The sequence below is a fragment of the Mustelus asterias genome, unplaced genomic scaffold (assembly GCF_964213995.1).
Source record: "Mustelus asterias unplaced genomic scaffold, sMusAst1.hap1.1 HAP1_SCAFFOLD_420, whole genome shotgun sequence".
NCBI lineage: Eukaryota > Metazoa > Chordata > Chondrichthyes > Carcharhiniformes > Triakidae > Mustelus > Mustelus asterias.
Genome location: NW_027590375.1, coordinates 302,192 through 321,977, shown reverse-complemented (window position 1 = coordinate 321,977; position 19,786 = coordinate 302,192). Strand labels below are relative to the sequence as shown.

Here is a 19,786-nt window from a genome sequence, read left to right as displayed (position 1 = left end):
AGGAGAGTGTGAGAGGGACACTGGGACAGACAGTCAGCACCGTGAGGAGAGTGTGAGAGGGGACACTGGGACACCGGGACAGACAGTCAGCACCTTGAGGAGAGTGTGAGAGGGACACTGGGACACTGGGACAGACAGTCAGCACCTTGAGGAGAGTGTGAGAGGGACACTGGGACACTGGAACAGACAGTCAGCACCTTGAGGAGAGTGTGAGAGGGACAATGGGACACCGGGACAGACAGTCAGTACCTTGGGGAAAGTGTGAGAGGGACACTGGGACACTGGAACGAACAGTCAGCACCTTGGGGAGAGTGTGAGAGGGACACTGGTACACCGGGACAGACAGGCAGTACCTTGAGGAGAGTGTGAGAGGGACACTGGGACATCGGGACAGACAGTCAGCACCTTGAGGAGAGAGTGAGGGGGACACCGGGACACCGGGACAGACAGTCAGCACCTTGAGGAAAGAGTGAGAGGAACACTGAGACACCGGCACAGACAGTCAGAATTTTGAGGAGAGTGTGAGAGTGACACTGGGACTGCGGGACAGACAGTCAGCACCTTGAGGAGAGAGTGAGACGGACACCGGAACAGACATGTCAGCCCCTTGAGGAGAGTGTGAGAGGGACACTGGGACAGTGGGACAGACAGTCAGCACCTTGTGGAGAATGTGAGAGGGGGACACTGGGACTGGGACAGACAGTCAGCACCTTCAGGAGAGTGTGAGAGGGACACTGGGACAGACAGTCAGCACCTTGAGGAGAGTATGAGAGGGGACACTGGGACACCGGGACAGAGAGTCAGCACCTTGAGGAGATTGTGAGAGGGACACTGGGACACTGGGACAGACAGTCAGAACCTTGAGGAGAGTGTGAGAGGGACACTGGGACACTGGAACAGACAGTCTGGACCTTGAGGAGAGTCTGAGAGGGACAGTGGGACACCGGGAGAGACAGTCAGTACCTTGAGGAGAGTGTGAGAGGGACACTGGGACACTGGAACGGACAGTCAGCACCTTGAGGAGAGTGTGAGAGGGACACTGGGACACCGGGACAGACAGTCAGTACCTTGAGGAAAGAGTGAGAGGGAGACCGGGACAGACAGGTCAGCACCTTGAGGAGTGTGTGAGTGGGAAACTGGGACACTGGGACAGACAGTCAGCACCTTGAGGAGTGTGTGAGAGGGACACTGGGACACCGGCACAGACAGTCAGAATTTTGAGGAGAGTGTGAGAGTGACACTGGGACTGCGGGACAGACAGTCAGCACCTTGAGGAGAGAGTGAGAGGGACACCGGAACAGTCATGTCAGCCCCTTGAGGAGAGTGTGAGAGGGACAGTGGGACAGTGGGACAGACAGTCAGCACCTTGTGGAGAATGTGAGAGGGGGATACTGGGACTGGGACAGACAGTCAGCACCTTCAGGAGAGTGTGAGAGGGACACTGGGACAGACAGTCAGCACCTTGAGGAGAGTATGAGAGGGGACACTGGGACACCGGGACAGAGAGTCAGCACCTTGAGGAGAGTGTGAGAGGGACACTGGGACACTGGGACAGACAGTCAGCACCTTGAGGAGAGTGTGAGAGGGACACTGGGACACTGGAACAGACAGTCAGGACCTTGAGGAGAGTGTGAGAGGGACAGTGGGACACCGGGACAGACAGTCAGTACCTTGAGGAGAGTGTGAGAGGGACACTGGGACACTGGAACGGACAGTCAGCACCTTGAGGAGAGTGTGAGAGGGACACTGGGACACCGGGACAGACAGTCAGTAGCTTGAGGAAAGAGTGAAAGGGAGACCGGGACAGACAGGTCAGCACCTTGAGGAGTGTGTGAGTGGGAAACTGGGACACTGGGACAGACAGTCAGCACCTTGAGGAGTGTGTGAGAGGGACACTGGGACACCGGCACAGACAGTCAGAATTTTGAGGAGAGTGTGAGAGTGACACTGGGACAGCGGGACAGACAGTCAGCACCTTGAGGAGAGAGTGAGAGGGACACCGGAACAGTCATGTCAGCCCCTTGAGGAGAGTGTGAGAGGGACACTGGGACAGTGGGACAGACAGTCAGCACCTTGTGGAGAATGTGAGAGGGGGACACTGGGACTGGGACAGACAGTCAGCACCTTCAGGAGAGTGTGAGAGGGACACTGGGACAGACAGTCAGCACCGTGAGGAGAGTGTGAGAGGGGACACTGGGACACCGGGACAGACAGTCAGCACCTTGAGGAGAGTGTGAGAGGGACACTGGGACACTGGGACAGACAGTCAGCACCTTGAGGAGAGTGTGAGAGGGACACTGGGACACTGGAACAGACAGTCAGCACCTTGAGGAGAGTGTGAGAGGGACAATGGGACACCGGGACAGACAGTCAGTACCTTGGGGAAAGTGTGAGAGGGACACTGGGACACTGGAACGAACAGTCAGCACCTTGGGGAGAGTGTGAGAGGGACACTGGTACACCGGGACAGACAGGCAGTACCTTGAGGAGAGTGTGAGAGGGACACTGGGACATCGGGACAGACAGTCAGCACCTTGAGGAGAGAGTGAGGGGGACACCGGGACACCGGGACAGACAGTCAGCACCTTGAGGAAAGAGTGAGAGGGACACTGAGACACCGGCCCAGACAGTCAGAATTTTGAGGAGAGTGTGAGAGTGACACTGGGACTGCGGGACAGACAGTCAGCACCTTGAGGAGAGAGTGAGAGGGACACCGGAACAGACATGTCAGCCCCTTGAGGAGAGTGTGAGAGGGACACTGGGACAGTGGGACAGACAGTCAGCACCTTGTGGAGAATGTGAGAGGGGGACACTGGGACTGGGACAGACAGTCAGCACCTTCAGGAGAGTGTGAGAGGGACACTGGGACAGACAGTCAGCACCTTGAGGAGAGTATGAGAGGGGACACTGGGACACCGGGACAGAGAGTCAGCACCTTGAGGAGAGTGTGAGAGGGACACTGGGACACTGGGACAGTCAGTCAGAACCTTGAGGAGAGTGTGAGAGGGACACTGGGACACTGGAACAGACAGTCAGGACCTTGAGGAGAGTCTGAGAGGGACACTGGGACACTGGGACACTGGGACAGACAGTCAGCACCTTGAGGAGAGTATGAGAGGGGACACTGGGACACCGGGACAGAGAGTCAGCACCTTGAGGAGATTGTGAGAGGGACACTGGGACAGACAGTCAGAACCTTGAGGAGAGTGTGAGAGGGACACTGGGACACTGGAACAGACAGTCTGGACCTTGAGGAGAGTCTGAGAGGGACAGTGGGACACCGGGAGAGACAGTCAGTACCTTGAGGAGAGTGTGAGAGGGACACTGGGACACTGGAACGGACAGTCAGCACCTTGAGGAGAGTGTGAGAGGGACACTGGGACAGACAGTCAGCACCTTGAGGAGAGTATGAGAGGGGACACTGGGACACCGGGACAGAGAGTCAGCACCTTGAGGAGAGTGTGAGAGGGACACTGGGACAGACAGTCAGCACCTTGAGGAGAGTATGAGAGGGGACACTGGGACACCGGGACAGAGAGTCAGCACCTTGAGGAGAGTGTGAGAGGGACACTGGGACACTGGGACAGACAGTCAGCACCTTGAGGAGAGTGTGAGAGGGACACTGGGACACTGGAACAGACAGTCAGGACCTTGAGGAGAGTGTGAGAGGGACAGTGGGACACCGGGACAGACAGTCAGTACCTTGAGGAGAGTGTGAGAGGGACACTGGGACACTGGAACGGACAGTCAGCACCTTGAGGAGAGTGTGAGAGGGACACTGGGACACCGGGACAGACAGTCAGTACCTTGAGGAAAGAGTGAGAGGGAGACCGGGACAGACAGGTCAGCACCTTGAGGAGTGTGTGAGTGGGAAACTGGGACACTGGGACAGACAGTCAGCACCTTGAGTAGTGTGTGAGAGGGACACTGGGACACCGGCACAGACAGTCAGAATTTTGAGGAGAGTGTGAGAGTGACACTGGGACAGCGGGACAGACAGTCAGCACCTTGAGGAGAGAGTGAGTAGGGACACCGGAACAGTCATGTCAGCCCCTTGAGGAGAGTGTGAGAGGGACACTGGGACAGTGGGACAGACAGTCAGCACCTTGTGGAGAATGTGAGAGGGGGACACTGGGACTGGGACAGACAGTCAGCACCTTCAGGAGAGTGTGAGAGGGACACTGGGACAGACAGTCAGCACCGTGAGGAGAGTGTGAGAGGGGACACTGGGACACCGGGACAGACAGTCAGCACCTTGAGGAGAGTGTGAGAGGGACACTGGGACACTGGGACAGACAGTCAGCACCTTGAGGAGAGTGTGAGAGGGACACTGGGACACTGGAACAGACAGTCAGCACCTTGAGGAGAGTGTGAGAGGGACAATGGGACACCGGGACAGACAGGCAGTACCTTGAGGAGAGTGTGAGAGGGAAACTGGGACATCGGGACAGACAGTCAGCACCTTGAGGAGAGAGTGAGGGGGACACCGGGACACCGGGACAGACAGTCAGCACCTTGAGGAAAGAGTGAGAGGGACACTGAGACACCGGCCCAGACAGTCAGAATTTTGAGGAGAGTGTGAGAGTGACACTGGGACTGCGGGACAGACAGTCAGCACCTTGAGGAGAGAGTGAGAGGGACACCGGAACAGACATGTCAGCCCCTTGAGGAGAGTGTGAGAGGGACACTGGGACAGTGGGACAGACAGTCAGCACCTTGTGGAGAATGTGAGAGGGGGACACTGGGACTGGGACAGACAGTCAGCACCTTCAGGAGAGTGTGAGAGGGACACTGGGACAGACAGTCAGCACCTTGAGGAGAGTATGAGAGGGGACACTGGGACACCGGGACAGAGAGTCAGCACCTTGAGGAGAGTGTGAGAGGGACACTGGGACACTGGGACAGACAGTCAGAACCTTGAGGAGAGTGTGAGAGGGACACTGGGACACTGGAACAGACAGTCAGGACCTTGAGGAGAGTCTGAGAGGGACAGTGGGACACCGGGAGAGACAGTCAGTACCTTGAGGAGAGTGTGAGAGGGACACTGGGACACTGGAACGGACAGTCAGCACCTTGAGGAGAGTGTGAGAGGGACACTGGGACACCGGGACAGACAGTCAGTACCTTGAGGAAAGAGTGAGAGGGAGACCGGGACAGACAGGTCAGCACCTTGAGGAGTGTGTGAGTGGGAAACTGGGACACTGGGACAGACAGTCAGCACCTTGTGGAGTGTGTGAGAGGGACACTGGGACACCGGCACAGACAGTCAGAATTTTGAGGAGAGTGTGAGAGTGACACTGGGACTGCGGGACAGACAGTCAGCACCTTGAGGAGAGAGTGAGAGGGACACCGGAACAGTCATGTCAGCCCCTTGAGGAGAGTGTGAGAGGGACACTGGGACAGTGGGACAGACAGTCAGCACCTTGTGGAGAATGTGAGAGGGGGACACTGGGACTGGGACAGATAGTCAGCACCTTCAGGAGAGTGTGAGAGGGACACTGGGACAGACAGTCAGCACCGTGAGGAGAGTGTGAGAGGGGACACTGGGACACCGGGACAGACAGTCAGCACCTTGAGGAGAGTGTGAGAGGGACACTGGGACACTGGGACACTGGGACAGACAGTCAGCACCTTGAGGAGAGTGTGAGAGGGACACTGGGACACTGGAACAGACAGTCAGCACCTTGAGGAGAGTGTGAGAGGGACAATGGGACACCGGGACAGACAGTCAGTACCTTGGGGAAAGTGTGAGAGGGACACTGGGACACTGGAACTAACAGTCAGCACCTTGGGGAGAGTGTGAGAGGGACACTGGTACACCGGGACAGACAGGCAGTACCTTGAGGAGAGTGTGAGAGGGACACTGGGACATCGGGACAGACAGTCAGCACCTTGAGGAGAGAGTGAGGGGGACACCGGGACACCAGTACAGACAGTCAGTACCTTGAGGAGAGTGTGAGAGGGACACTGGAACAGACATTCAGCACCTTGAGGAGAGAGTGAGCGGAGACACTGGGACACGGGGACAGACAGTGAGCACCTTGAGGAGAGTGTGAGAGGGACACTGGGACACCGGGACAGACAGTCAGCACCTTGAGGAGAGTGTGAGAGGGACACTGGGACACCAGGACAGACAGTCAGCACCTTGAGGAGAGTGTGAGAGGGGGGACACTGGGACACCGGGACAGGCAGTCAGCACCTTGACGAGAGTGTGAGAGGGGGGACACTGGGACACCGGGATAGACAGTCAGCACCTTGAGGGGGTGTGAGAGGGGGGGCACTGGGCAACCGGGACAGACAGTCAGCACCTAGAAGAGAGTCAGAGAGGGGGGACACTAGGACATCTTGACAGGCAGTCAGCACCTTGAGGAGAGTGAGAGAGGGACACTGGGACATCGGGACAGACAGTCAGCACCTTGAGGAGAGTGTGGGAGGGGGGCACTGGGACACCGGGACAGACAGTCAGCACCTTGAGGAGAGTGTGAGGGGGACACTGGGACACCGGGACAGAACGTCAGCACCTGGAGGAGAGTGTGAGCGGGACACTGGGACACTGGGACACCGGAACAGACAGTCAGCACCTTGAGGAGAGTCAGAGAGGGGGGACACTCGGACACCGGGGCAGGCAGTCAGCACCTTGAGGAGAGTGTTAGAGTGACACTGGGACACAGGAAGAGACAGTCAGCACCTTGAGGAGAGTGTGAGAGGGACACTGGGACTCCGGGACAGAATGTCAGCACCTTGAGGAGAGTGTCAGAGGGTCAACTGGGACACCGGGACAGACAGTCAGCACCTTGAGGAGAGCGTGAGCGGGACACTGGGATGCCGGCACAGACAGTCAGCACATTGAGGAGAGTGTGAGAGGGACACTGGGACACTGGAACAGACAGTCAGCACCTTGAGGAGAGTGTGAGAGGGGGACACTGGGGCACCGGGACAGAGAGTCAGCACCTGAGGAGCGTGTAAGAGCGACACCGGGACAGACAGTCAGCACCTTGAGGAGAGTGTAAGAGGAGGACACTGGGATACCGGGACCGACAGTCAGCACCCTGAGGAGAGTGTGAGTGGGACAATGGGACACCGGGACAAACAGTCAGCACCTTGAGGAGAGAGTGAGAGGGACACAGGCACAGATAGGTCAGCACCTTGAGGAGAGTGTGAGAGGAACACTTGGACACTGGGGCAGACAGTCAGCACCTTGGGGAGAGGTTGAGAGGGGACACTGGGACACCGGGACAGACAGTGAGCATCTTGAGGAGAGTGTGAGAGGGACACTGGGACACCGGGACAGACAGTCAGCACCTTGCGCAACGTGTAAGAGGGACACCGGGACACCAGGACAGACAGTCAGCACCTTGAGGAGGTCTGAGAGGGACACCGGGACAGACAGTCAGCACCTTGAGGAGAGTGTGAGAGGAGGACACTGGGACACTGGGACAGACAATCACCACCTTCAGGAAAGTGTGAGAGGGACACTGGGACACCGGGACAGAAACGCAGCACCTTGAGGAGACTGTGCGAGGGGGAGGTACTGGGACACTGGGACAGAGAGTGAGCACCTTGAGGAGAGTGTGAGAGGAGGGACACTAGGACACCGGGACAGAAAGTCAGCACCTTGCGGAGAGTGTGAGAGGGGGGACACTGGGACACCGGGACAGAACGTCAGCACCTTGAGGGGAGTGTCAGAGGGACACTGGGACACCGGGACATAGATGTCAGCACATTGAGGAGAGTGCGAGAGGGACACTGGGACAACGGGAAAGACAGTCAGCTCCTTGAGGGGAGTGTGAGATGGGGGGCACTGGGACAGCGGGACAGGCAGTCAGCAGCTTGCGGAGAGTGTGAGAGGGACACTGGGACACCGGGCCAGACAGTCAGCACCTTGAGGAGAGTGTGAGAGGCGGGGGCACTGAGACACTGGGACAGACAGTCAGCACCTTGAGGTGAGTGTGAGAGGGACACTGGGACACTGGGACAGACAGTCAGCACCTTGAGGAAAGTGTGAGAGGGACACTGGGACAGACAGTCAGCACCGTGAGGAGAGAGTGAGAGGGACACCGGGATAGACAGGTCAGCACCTTGAGGAGAGTGTGAGAGGAGGACACTGGGACACCGGGACAGACAGTCAGCACCTTGAGGAAAGAGTGAGAGGGGCACCGGGACAGACAGGTCAGAACCTTGAGGAGAGTGTGAGAGGGAAACTGGGACATTGGGACAGACAATCAGAATTTTGAGGAGAGTGTGAGAGTGACACTGGGACAGCGGGACAGACAGTCAGCACCTTGAGGAGAGAGTGAGAGGGACACCGGAACAGACATGTCAGCCCCTTGAGGAGAGTGTGAGAGGGACACTGGGACAGTGGGACAGACAGTCAGCACCTTGTGGAGAATGTGAGAGGGGGACACTGGGACTGGGACAGACAGTCAGCACCTTCAGGAGAGTGTGAGAGGGACACTGGGACAGACAGTCAGCACCTTGAGGAGAGTGTGAGAGGGGACACAGGGACACCGGGACAGACAGTCAGCACCTTGAGGAGAGTGTCAGAGGGACACTGGGTCACTGGGACAGACAGTCAGCACCTTGAGGACAGTGTGAGAGGGACACTGGGACACCGGGACAGACAGTCAGTACCTTGCGGAGAGTGTGAGAGGGACAATGGGAAACTGGAACAGACAGTCAGCACTTTGAGGAGAGTTTGAGAGGGACACTGGGACACCGGGACAGACAGTCAGTACCTTGAGGAGAGTGTGAGAGGGGGACACTGTGACAGACAGTCAGCACCTTGAGGAAAGTGTGAGAGGGACACTGGGACACTGGGACAGACAGTCAGCACCGTGAGGAGAGAGTGAGAGGGACACCGGGATAGACAGGTCAGCAGCTTGAGGAGAGTGTGAGAAGAGGACACTGGGACACAAGGACACACAGTCAGTACATTGAGGAGAGTGTGAGAGGGACACTGGGACACCGGGACAGACAGTCAGCACCTTGAGGAAAGAGTGAGAGGGACACTGAGACACCGGCACAGACAGTCAGAATTTTGAGGAGAGTGTGAGAGTGACACTGGGACTGCGGGACAGACAGTCAGCACCTTGAGGAGAGAGTGAGAGGGACACCGGAACAGACATGTCAGCCCCTTGAGGAGAGTGTGAGAGGGACACTGGGACAGTGGGACAGACAGTCAGCACCTTGTGGAGAATGTGAGAGGGGGACACTGGGACTGGGACAGACAGTCAGCACCTTCAGGAGAGTGTGAGAGGGACACTGGGACAGACAGTCAGCACCTTGAGGAGAGTATGAGAGTGGACACTGGGACACCGGGACAGAGAGTCAGCACCTTGAGGAGAGTGTGAGAGGGACACTGGGACACTGGGACAGACAGTCAGCACCTTGAGGAGAGTGTGAGAGGGACACTGGGACACTGGAACAGACAGTCAGGACCTTGAGGAGAGTGTGAGAGGGTCAGTGGGACACCGGGACAGACAGTCAGTACCTTGAGGAGAGTGTGAGAGGGACACTGGGACACTGGAACGGACAGTCAGCACCTTGAGGAGAGTGTGAGAGGGACACTGGGACACCGGGACAGACAGTCAGTACCTTGAGGAAAGAGTGAGAGGGAGACCGGGACAGACAGGTCAGCACCTTGAGGAGTGTGTGAGTGGGAAACTGGGACACAGGGACAGACAGTCAGCACCTTGAGGAGTGTGTGAGAGGGACACTGGGACACCGGCACAGACAGTCAGAATTTTGAGGAGAGTGTGAGAGTGACACTGGGACAGCGGGACAGACAGTCAGCACCTTGAGGAGAGAGTGAGAGGGACACCGGAACAGTCATGTCAGCCCCTTGAGGAGAGTGTGAGAGGGACACTGGGACAGTGGGACAGACAGTCAGCACCTTGTGGAGAATGTGAGAGGGGGACACTGGGACTGGGACAGACAGTCAGCACCTTCAGGAGAGTGTGAGAGGGACACTGGGACAGACAGTCAGCACCTTGAGGAGAGTGTGAGAGGGGACACTGGGACACCGGGACAGACAGTCAGCACCTTGAGGAGAGTGTGAGAGGGACACTGGGACACTGGGACAGACAGTCAGCACCTTGAGGAGAGTGTGAGAGGGACACTGGGACACTGGAACAGACAGTCAGCACCTTGAGGAGAGTGTGAGAGGGACAATGGGACACCGGGACAGACAGTCAGTACCTTGGGGAAAGTGTGAGAGGGACACTGGGACACTGGAACGAACAGTCAGCACCTTGAGGAGAGTGTGAGAGGGACACTGGTACACCGGGACAGACAGGCAGTACCTTGAGGAGAGTGTGAGAGGGACACTGGGACATCGGGACAGACAGTCAGCACCTTGAGGAGAGAGTGAGGGGGACACCGGGACACCAGGACAGACAGTCAGTACCTTGAGGAGAGTGTGAGAGGGACACTGGAACAGACAGTCAGCACCTTGAGGAGAGAGTGAGCGGAGGCACTGGGACACGGGGACAGACAGTGAGCACCTTGAGGAGAGTGTGAGAGGGACACTGGGACACCGGGACAGACAGTCAGCACCTTGAGGAGAGTTTGAGAGGGACACCGGGACACCAGGACAGACAGTCAGCACCTTGAGGAGAGTGTGAGAGTGACACTGGGACAGACAGTGAGCACCTTGAGGAGAGTGTCAGAGGAGGACACTGGGACAGACAGTCCGCACCTTGAGGAGAGTGTGAGAGGGACCCTGGGACACCGGGACAAACAAGTAGCTCCTTGAGGAGAGTGTGAGAGGGGGGACACTGGGACACCGGGACAGGCAGTCAGCACCTTGAGGAGAGTGTGAGAGGGGGGACACTGGGACACCTGGAAAGACATTCAGCACCTTGAGGGGGTGTGAGAGGGGGGGCACTGGGCATCCGGGACAGACAGTCAGCACTTAGAAGAGAGTCAGAGAGGGGGGACACTAGGACATCTTGACAGGCAGTCAGCACCTTGAGGAGAGTGAGAGAGGGGGGACACTGGGACATCGGGACAGACAGTCAGCACCTTGAGGAGAGTGTGGGAGGGGGGCACTGGGACACCGGGACAGACAGTCAGCACCTTGAGGAGAGTGTGAGGGGGACACTGGGACACCGGGACAGAACGTCAGCACCTGGAGGAGAGTGTGAGCGGGACACTGGGACACCGGGGCAGGCAGTCAGCACCTTGAGGAGAGTGTTAGAGTGACACTGGGACATCGGGAAAGACAGTCAGTACCTTGCGGAGAGTGTGAGAGGGACAATGGGAAACTGGAACAGACAGTCAGCACTTTGAGGAGAGTTTGAGAGGGACACTGGGACACCGGGACAGACAGTCAGTACCTTGAGGAGAGTGTGAGAGGGGGACACTGTGACAGACAGTCAGCACCTTGAGGAAAGTGTGAGAGGGACACTGGGACACTGGGACAGACAGTCAGCACCATGAGGAGAGAGTGAGAGGGACACCGGGATAGACAGGTCAGCAGCTTGAGGAGAGTGTGAGAGGAGGACACTGGGACACAAGGACACACAGTCAGTACCTTGAGGAGAGTGTGAGAGGGACACTGGGAGACCGGGACAGACAGTCAGCACCTTGAGGAAAGAGTGAGAGGGACACTGAGACACCGGCACAGACAGTCAGAATTTTGAGGAGAGTGTGAGAGTGACACTGGGACTGCGGGACAGACAGTCAGCACCTTGAGGAGAGAGTGAGAGGGACACCGGAACAGACATGTCAGCCCCTTGAGGAGAGTGTGAGAGGGACACTGGGACAGTGGGACAGACAGTCAGCACCTTGTGGAGAATGTGAGAGGGGGACACTGGGACTGGGACAGACAGTCAGCACCTTCAGGAGAGTGTGAGAGGGACACTGGGACAGACAGTCAGCACCTTGAGGAGAGTATGAGAGGGGACACTGGGACACCGGGACAGAGAGTCAGCACCTTGAGGAGAGTGTGAGAGGGACACTGGGACACTGGGACAGACAGTCAGCACCTTGAGGAGAGTGTGAGAGGGACACTGGGACACTGGAACAGACAGTCAGGACCTTGAGGAGAGTGTGAGAGGGACAGTGGGACACCGGGACAGACAGTCAGTACCTTGAGGAGAGTGTGAGAGGGACACTGGGACACTGGACGGACAGTCAGCACCTTGAGGAGAGTGTGAGAGGGACACTGGGACACCGGGACAGACAGTCAGTACCTTGAGGAAAGAGTGAGAGGGAGACCGGGACAGACAGGTCAGCACCTTGAGGAGTGTGTGAGTGGGAAACTGGGACACAGGGACAGACAGTCAGCACCTTGAGGAGTGTGTGAGAGGGACACTGGGACACCGGCACAGACAGTCAGAATTTTGAGGAGAGTGTGAGAGTGACACTGGGACAGCGGGACAGACAGTCAGCACCTTGAGGAGAGTGTGAGAGGGAAACTGGGACAGACAGTCAGCACCTTGAGGAGAGTGTGAGAGGGGACACTGGGACACCGGGACAGACAGTCAGCACCTTGAGGAGAGTGTGAGAGGGACACTGGGACAGACAGTCAGCACCTTGAGGAGAGTGTGAGAGGGACACTGGGACACTGGAACAGACAGTCAGCACCTTGAGGAGAGTGTGAGAGGGACAATGGGACACCGGGACAGACAGTCAGTACCTTGGGGAAAGTGTGCGAGGGACACTGGGACACTGGAACGAACAGTCAGCACCTTGAGGAGAGTGTGAGAGGGCCACTGGTACACCGGGATAGACAGGCAGTACCTTGAGGAGAGTGTGAGAGGGACACTGGGACATCGGGACAGACAGTCAGCACCTTGAGGAGAGAGTGAGGGGGACACCGGGACACCAGGACAGACAGTCAGTACCTTGAGGAGAGTGTGAGAGGGACACTGGAACAGACAGTCAGCACCTTGAGGAGAGAGTGAGCGGAGACACTGGGACACGGGGACAGACAGTGAGCACCTTGAGGAGAGTGTGAGAGGGACACTGGGACACCGGGACAGACAGTCAGCACCTTGAGGAGAGTTTGAGAGGGACACCGGGACACCAGGACAGACAGTCAGCACCTTGAGGAGAGTGTGAGAGTGACACTGGGACAGACAGTGAGCACCTTGAGGAGAGTGTCAGAGGAGGACACTGGGACAGACAGTCCGCACCTTGAGGAGAGTGTGAGAGGGACACTGGGACACCGGGACAAACAAGTAGCTCCTTGAGGAGAGTGTGAGAGGGGGGACACTGGGACACCGGGACCGGCAGTCAGCACCTTGAGGAGAGTGTGAGAGGGGGGACACTGGGACACCGGGAAAGACAGTCAGCACCTTGAGGGGGTGTGAGAGGGGGGGCACTGGGCATCCGGGACAGACAGTCAGCACGTAGAAGAGAGTCAGAGAGGGGGGACACTAGGACATCTTGACAGGCAGTCAGCACCTTGAGGAGAGTGAGAGAGGGACACTGGGACATCGGGACAGACAGTCAGCACCTTGAGGAGAGTGTGGGAGGGGGGCACTGGGACACCGGGACAGACAGTCAGCACCTTGAGGAGAGTGTGAGGGGGACACTGGGACACCGGGACAGAACGTCAGCACCTGGAGGAGAGTGTGAGCGGGACACTGGGACACTGGGACACCGGGGCAGGCAGTCAGCACCTTGCGGAGAGTGTTAGAGTGACACTGGGAGACCGGGAAAGACAGTAAGCATTTTGAGGAGAGTGTGAGAGGGACCCTGGGACACCGGGACAGACAGTAAGCACCTTGAGGAGAGTGTGAGAGGGACACTGGAACACCTGGACAGCCAAGCAGCACCTTGAGGAGAGTGTGAGGGGGACACTGGAACACCGGGACAGAACGTCAGCACCTGGAGGAGAGTGTGAGCGGGACATTGGGACACTGGGACACAGGAACAGACAGTCAGCACCTTGAGGAGAGTGTGAGAGGGATACTGGGACACCGGGACAGAATGTCAGCACCTTGAGGAGAGTGTCAGAGGGTCAACTGGGACACCGGGACAGACAGTCAGTACCTTGGGGAGAGTGTGAGAGGGACTCTGGGACAATGGGACAGACAGTCAGCACCTTGAGGAGAGCGTGAGCGGGACACTGGGATGCCGGCACAGACAGTCAGCACATTGAGGAGAGTGTGAGAGGGACACTGGGACACTGGAACAGACAGTCAGCACCTTGAGGAGAGTGTGAGAGGGGGACACTGGGGCACCGGGACAGAGAGTCAGCACCTGAGGAGCGTGTGAGAGCGACACCGGGACAGACAGTCAGCACCTTGAGGAGAGTGTGAGAGGGGGGACACTGGGACACCGGGAAAGACAGTCAGCACCTTGAGGGGGTGTGAGAGGGGGGGCACTGGGCATCCGGGACAGACAGTCGGCACTTAGAAGAGAGTCAGAGAGGGGGGACACTAGGACATCTTGACAGGCAGTCAGCACCTTGAGGAGAGTGAGAGAGGGACACTGGGACATCGGGACAGACAGTCAGCACCTTGAGGAGAGTGTGAGAGGGACACTGGGACACTGGAACAGACAGTCAGCACCTTGAGGAGAGTGTGAGAGGGACAATGGGACACCGGGACAGACAGTCAGTACCTTGGGGAAAGTGTGCGAGGGACACTGGGACACTGGAACGAACAGTCAGCACCTTGAGGAGAGTGTGAGAGGGACACTGGTACACCGGGATAGACAGGCAGTACCTTGAGGAGAGTGTGAGAGGGACACTGGGACATCGGGACAGACAGTCAGCACCTTGAGGAGAGAGTGAGGGGGACACCGGGACACCAGGACAGACAGTCAGTACCTTGAGGAGAGTGTGAGAGGGACACTGGACAAGACAGTCAGCACCTTGAGGAGAGAGTGAGCGGAGACACTGGGACACGGGGACAGACAGTGAGCACCTTGAGGAGAGTGTGAGAGGGACACTGGGACACCGGGACAGACAGTCAGCACCTTGAGGAGAGTTTGAGAGGGACACCGGGACACCAGGACAGACAGTCAGCACCTTGAGGAGAGTGTGAGAGTGACACTGGGACAGACAGTGAGCACCTTGAGGAGAGTGTCAGAGGAGGACACTGGGACAGACAGTCCGCACCTTGAGGAGAGTGTGAGAGGGACACTGGGACACCGGGACAAACAAGTAGCTCCTTGAGGAGAGTGTGAGAGGGGGGACACTGGGACACCGGGACCGGCAGTCAGCACCTTGAGGAGAGTGTGAGAGGGGGGACACTGGGACACCGGGAAAGACAGTCAGCACCTTGAGGGGGTGTGAGAGGGGGGGCACTGGGCATCCGGGACAGACAGTCAGCACCTAGAAGAGAGTCAGAGAGGGGGGACACTAGGACATCTTGACAGGCAGTCAGCACCTTGAGGAGAGTGAGAGAGGGACACTGGGACATCGGGACAGACAGTCAGCACCTTGAGGAGAGTGTGGGAGGGGGGCACTGGGACACCGGGACAGACAGTCAGCACCTTGAGGAGAGTGTGAGGGGGACACTGGGACACCGGGACAGAACGTCAGCACCTGGAGGAGAGTGTGAGCGGGACACTGGGACACTGGGACACCGGGGCAGGCAGTCAGCACCTTGCGGAGAGTGTTAGCGTGACACTGGGAGACCGGGAAAGACAGTAAGCATTTTGAGGAGAGTGTGAGAGGGACCCTGGGACACCGGGACAGACAGTAAGCACCTTGAGGAGAGTGTGAGAGGGACACTGGAACACCTGGACAGCCAAGCAGCACCTTGAGGAGAGTGTGAGGGGGACACTGGGACACCGGGACAGAACGTCAGCACCTGGAGGAGAGTGTGAGCGGGCCACTGGGACACTGGGACACAGGAACAGACAGTCAGCACCTTGAGGAGAGTGTGAGAGGGATACTGGGACACCGGGACAGAATGTCAGCACCTTGAGGAGAGTGTCAGAGGGTCAACTGGGACACCGGGACAGACAGTCAGTACCTTGGGGAGAGTGTGAGAGGGACTCTGGGACAATGGGACAGACAGTCAGCACCTTGAGGAGAGCGTGAGCGGGACACTGGGATGCCGGCACAGACAGTCAGCACATTGAGGAGAGTGTGAGAGGGACACTGGGACACTGGAACAGACAGTCAGCACCTTGAGGAGAGTGTGAGAGGGGGACACTGGGGCACCGGGACAGAGAGTCAGCACCTGAGGAGCGTGTGAGAGCGACACCGGGACAGACAGTCAGCACCTTGAGGAGAGTGTGAGAGGGGGGACACTGGGACACCGGGAAAGACAGTCAGCACCTTGAGGGGGTGTGAGAGGGGGGGCACTGGGCATCCGGGACAGACAGTCGGCACTTAGAAGAGAGTCAGAGAGGGGGGACACTCGGACATCTTGACAGGCAGTCAGCACCTTGAGGAGAGTGAGAGAGGGACACTGGGACATCGGGACAGACAGTCAGCACCTTGAGGAGAGTGTGGGAGGGGGGCACTGGGACACCGGGACAGACAGTCAGCACCTTGAGGAGAGTGTGAGGGGGACACTGGGACACCGGGACAGAACGTCAGCACCTGGAGGAGAGTGTGAGCGGGACACTGGGACACTGGGACACCGGGGCAGGCAGTCAGCACCTTGAGGAGAGTGTTAGAGTGACACTGGGACATCGGGAAAGACAGTCAGTACCTTGCGGAGAGTGTGAGAGGGACAATGGGAAACTGGAACAGACAGTCAGCACTTTGAGGAGAGTTTGAGAGGGACACTGGGACACCGGGACAGACAGTCAGTACCTTGAGGAGAGTGTGAGAGGGGGACACTGTGACAGACAGTCAGCACCTTGAGGAAAGTGTGAGAGGGACACTGGGACACTGGGACAGACAGTCAGCACCGTGAGGAGAGAGTGAGAGGGACACCGGGATAGACAGGTCAGCAGCTTGAGGAGAGTGTGAGAGGAGGACACTGGGACACAAGGACACACAGTCAGTACCTTGAGGAGAGTGTGAGAGGGACACTGGGACACCGGGACAGACAGTCAGCACCTTGAGGAAAGAGTGAGAGGGACACTGAGACACCGGCACAGTCAGAATTTTGAGGAGAGTGTGAGAGTGACACTGGGACTGCGGGACAGACAGTCAGCACCTTGAGGAGAGAGTGAGAGGGACACCGGAACAGACATGTCAGCCCCTTGAGGAGAGTGTGAGAGGGACACTGGGACAGTGGGACAGACAGTCAGCACCTTGTGGAGAATGTGAGAGGGGGACACTGGGACTGGGACAGACAGTCAGCACCTTCAGGAGAGTGTGAGAGGGACACTGGGACAGACAGTCAGCACCTTGAGGAGAGTATGAGAGGGGCCACTGGGACACCGGGACAGAGAGTCAGCACCTTGAGGAGAGTGTGAGAGGGACACTGGGACAATGGGACAGACAGTCAGCACCTTGAGGAGAGTGTGAGAGGGACACTGGGACACTGGAACAGACAGTCAGGACCTTGAGGAGAATGTGAGAGGGACAGTGGGACACCGGGACAGACAGTCAGTACCTTGAGGAGAGTATGAGAGGGACACTGGGACACTGGAACGGACAGTCAGCACCTTGAGGAGAGTGTGAGAGGGACACTGGGACACCGGGACAGACAGTCAGTACCTTGAGGAAAGAGTGAGAGGGAGACCGGGACAGACAGGTCAGCACCTTGAGGAGTGTGTGAGTGGGAAACTGGGACACAGGGACAGACAGTCAGCACCTTGAGGAGTGTGTGAGAGGGACACTGGGACACCGGCACAGACAGTCAGAATTTTGAGGAGAGTGTGAGAGTGACACTGGGACAGCGGGACAGACAGTCAGCACCTTGAGGAGAGAGTCAGAGGGACACCGGAACAGTCATGTCAGCCCCTTGAGGAGAGTGTGAGAGGGACACTGGGACAGTGGGACAGACAGTCAGCACCTTGTGGAGAATGTGAGAGGGGGACACTGGGACTGGGACAGACAGTCAGCACCTTCAGGAGAGTGTGAGAGGGACACTGGGACAGACAGTCAGCACCTTGAGGAGAGTGTGAGAGGGGGACACTGGGACACCGGGACAGACAGTCAGCACCTTGAGGAGAGTGTGAGAGGGACACTGGGACACTGGGACAGACAGTCAGCACCTTGAGGAGAGTGTGAGAGGGACACTGGGACACTGGAACAGACAGTCAGCACCTTGAGGAGAGTGTGAGAGGGACAATGGGACACCGGGACAGACAGTCAGTACCTTGGGGAAAGTGTGCGAGGGACACTGGGACACTGGAACGAACAGTCAGCACCTTGAGGAGAGTGTGAGAGGGACACTGGTACACCGGGACAGACAGGCAGTACCTTGAGGAGAGTGTGAGAGGGACACTGGGACATCGGGACAGACAGTCAGCACCTTGAGGAGAGAGTGAGGGGGACACCGGGACACCAGGACAGACAGTCAGTACCTTGAGGAGAGTGTGAGAGGGACACTGGAACAGACAGTCAGCACCTTGAGGAGAGAGTGAGCGGAGACACTGGGACACGGGGACAGACAGTGAGCACCTTGAGGAGAGTGTGAGAGGGACACTGGGACACCGGGACAGACAGTCAGCACCTTGAGGAGAGTTTGAGAGGGACACCGGGACACCAGGACAGACAGTCAGCACCTTGAGGAGAGTGTGAGAGTGACACTGGGACAGACAGTGAGCACCTTGAGGAGAGTGTCAGAGGAGGACACTGGGACAGACAGTCCGCACCTTGAGGAGAGTGTGAGAGGGACACTGGGACACCGGGACAAACAAGTAGCTCCTTGAGGAGAGTGTGAGAGGGGGGACACTGGGACACCGGGACCGGCAGTCAGCACCTTGAGGGGAGTGTGAGAGGGGGGACACTGGGACACCGGGAAAGACAGTCAGCACCTTGAGGGGGTGTGAGAGGGGGGGCACTGGGCATCCGGGACAGACAGTCAGCACGTAGAAGAGAGTCAGAGAGGGGGGACACTAGGACATCTTGACAGGCAGTCAGCACCTTGAGGAGAGTGAGAGAGGGACACTGGGACATCGTGACAGACAGTCAGCACCTTGAGGAGAGTGTGGGAGGGGGGCACTGGGACACCGGGACAGAACGTCAGCACCTGGAGGAGAGTGTGAGCGGGACACTGGGACACTGGGACACCGGGGCAGGCAGTCAGCACCTTGCGGAGAGTGTTAGAGTGACACTGGGAGACCGGGAAAGACAGTAAGCATTTTGAGGAGAGTGTGAGAGGGACCCTGGGACACCGGGACAGACAGTAAGCACCTTGAGGAGAGTGTGAGAGGGACACTGGAACACCTGGACAGCCAAGCAGCACCTTGAGGAGAGTGTGAGGGGGACACTGGGACACCGGGACAGAACGTCAGCACCTGGAGGAGAGTGTGAGCGGGACACTGGGACACTGGGACACAGGAACAGACAGTCAGCACCTTGAGGAGAGTGTGAGAGGGACACTGGGACACCGGGACAGAATGTCAGCACCTTGAGGAGAGTGTCAGAGGGTCAACTGGGACACCGGGACAGACAGTCAGTACCTTGGGGAGAGTGTGAGAGGGACTCTGGGACAATGGGACAGACAGTCAGCACCTTGAGGAGAGCGTGAGCGGGACACTGGGATGCCGGCACAGACAGTCAGCACATTGAGGAGAGTGTGAGAGGGACACTGGGACACTGGAACAGACAGTCAGCACCTTGAGGAGAGTGTGAGAGGGGGACACTGGGACACTGGGACAGACAATCACCACCTTCAGGAAAGTGTGAGAGGGACACTGGGACACCGGGACAGAAACGCAGCATCTTGAGGAGACTGTGCGAGGGGGAGGTACT

The 19,786-nt window shown here is 57.9% G+C and overlaps 1 pseudogene; it reads left to right on the top strand.

Annotated features, from left to right (window-relative positions):
* LOC144486629 (SWI/SNF-related matrix-associated actin-dependent regulator of chromatin subfamily A member 5-like) overlaps positions 1 to 19,786 on the top strand; it is a 234,063-nt pseudogene that overhangs the window by 73,378 nt on the left and 140,899 nt on the right.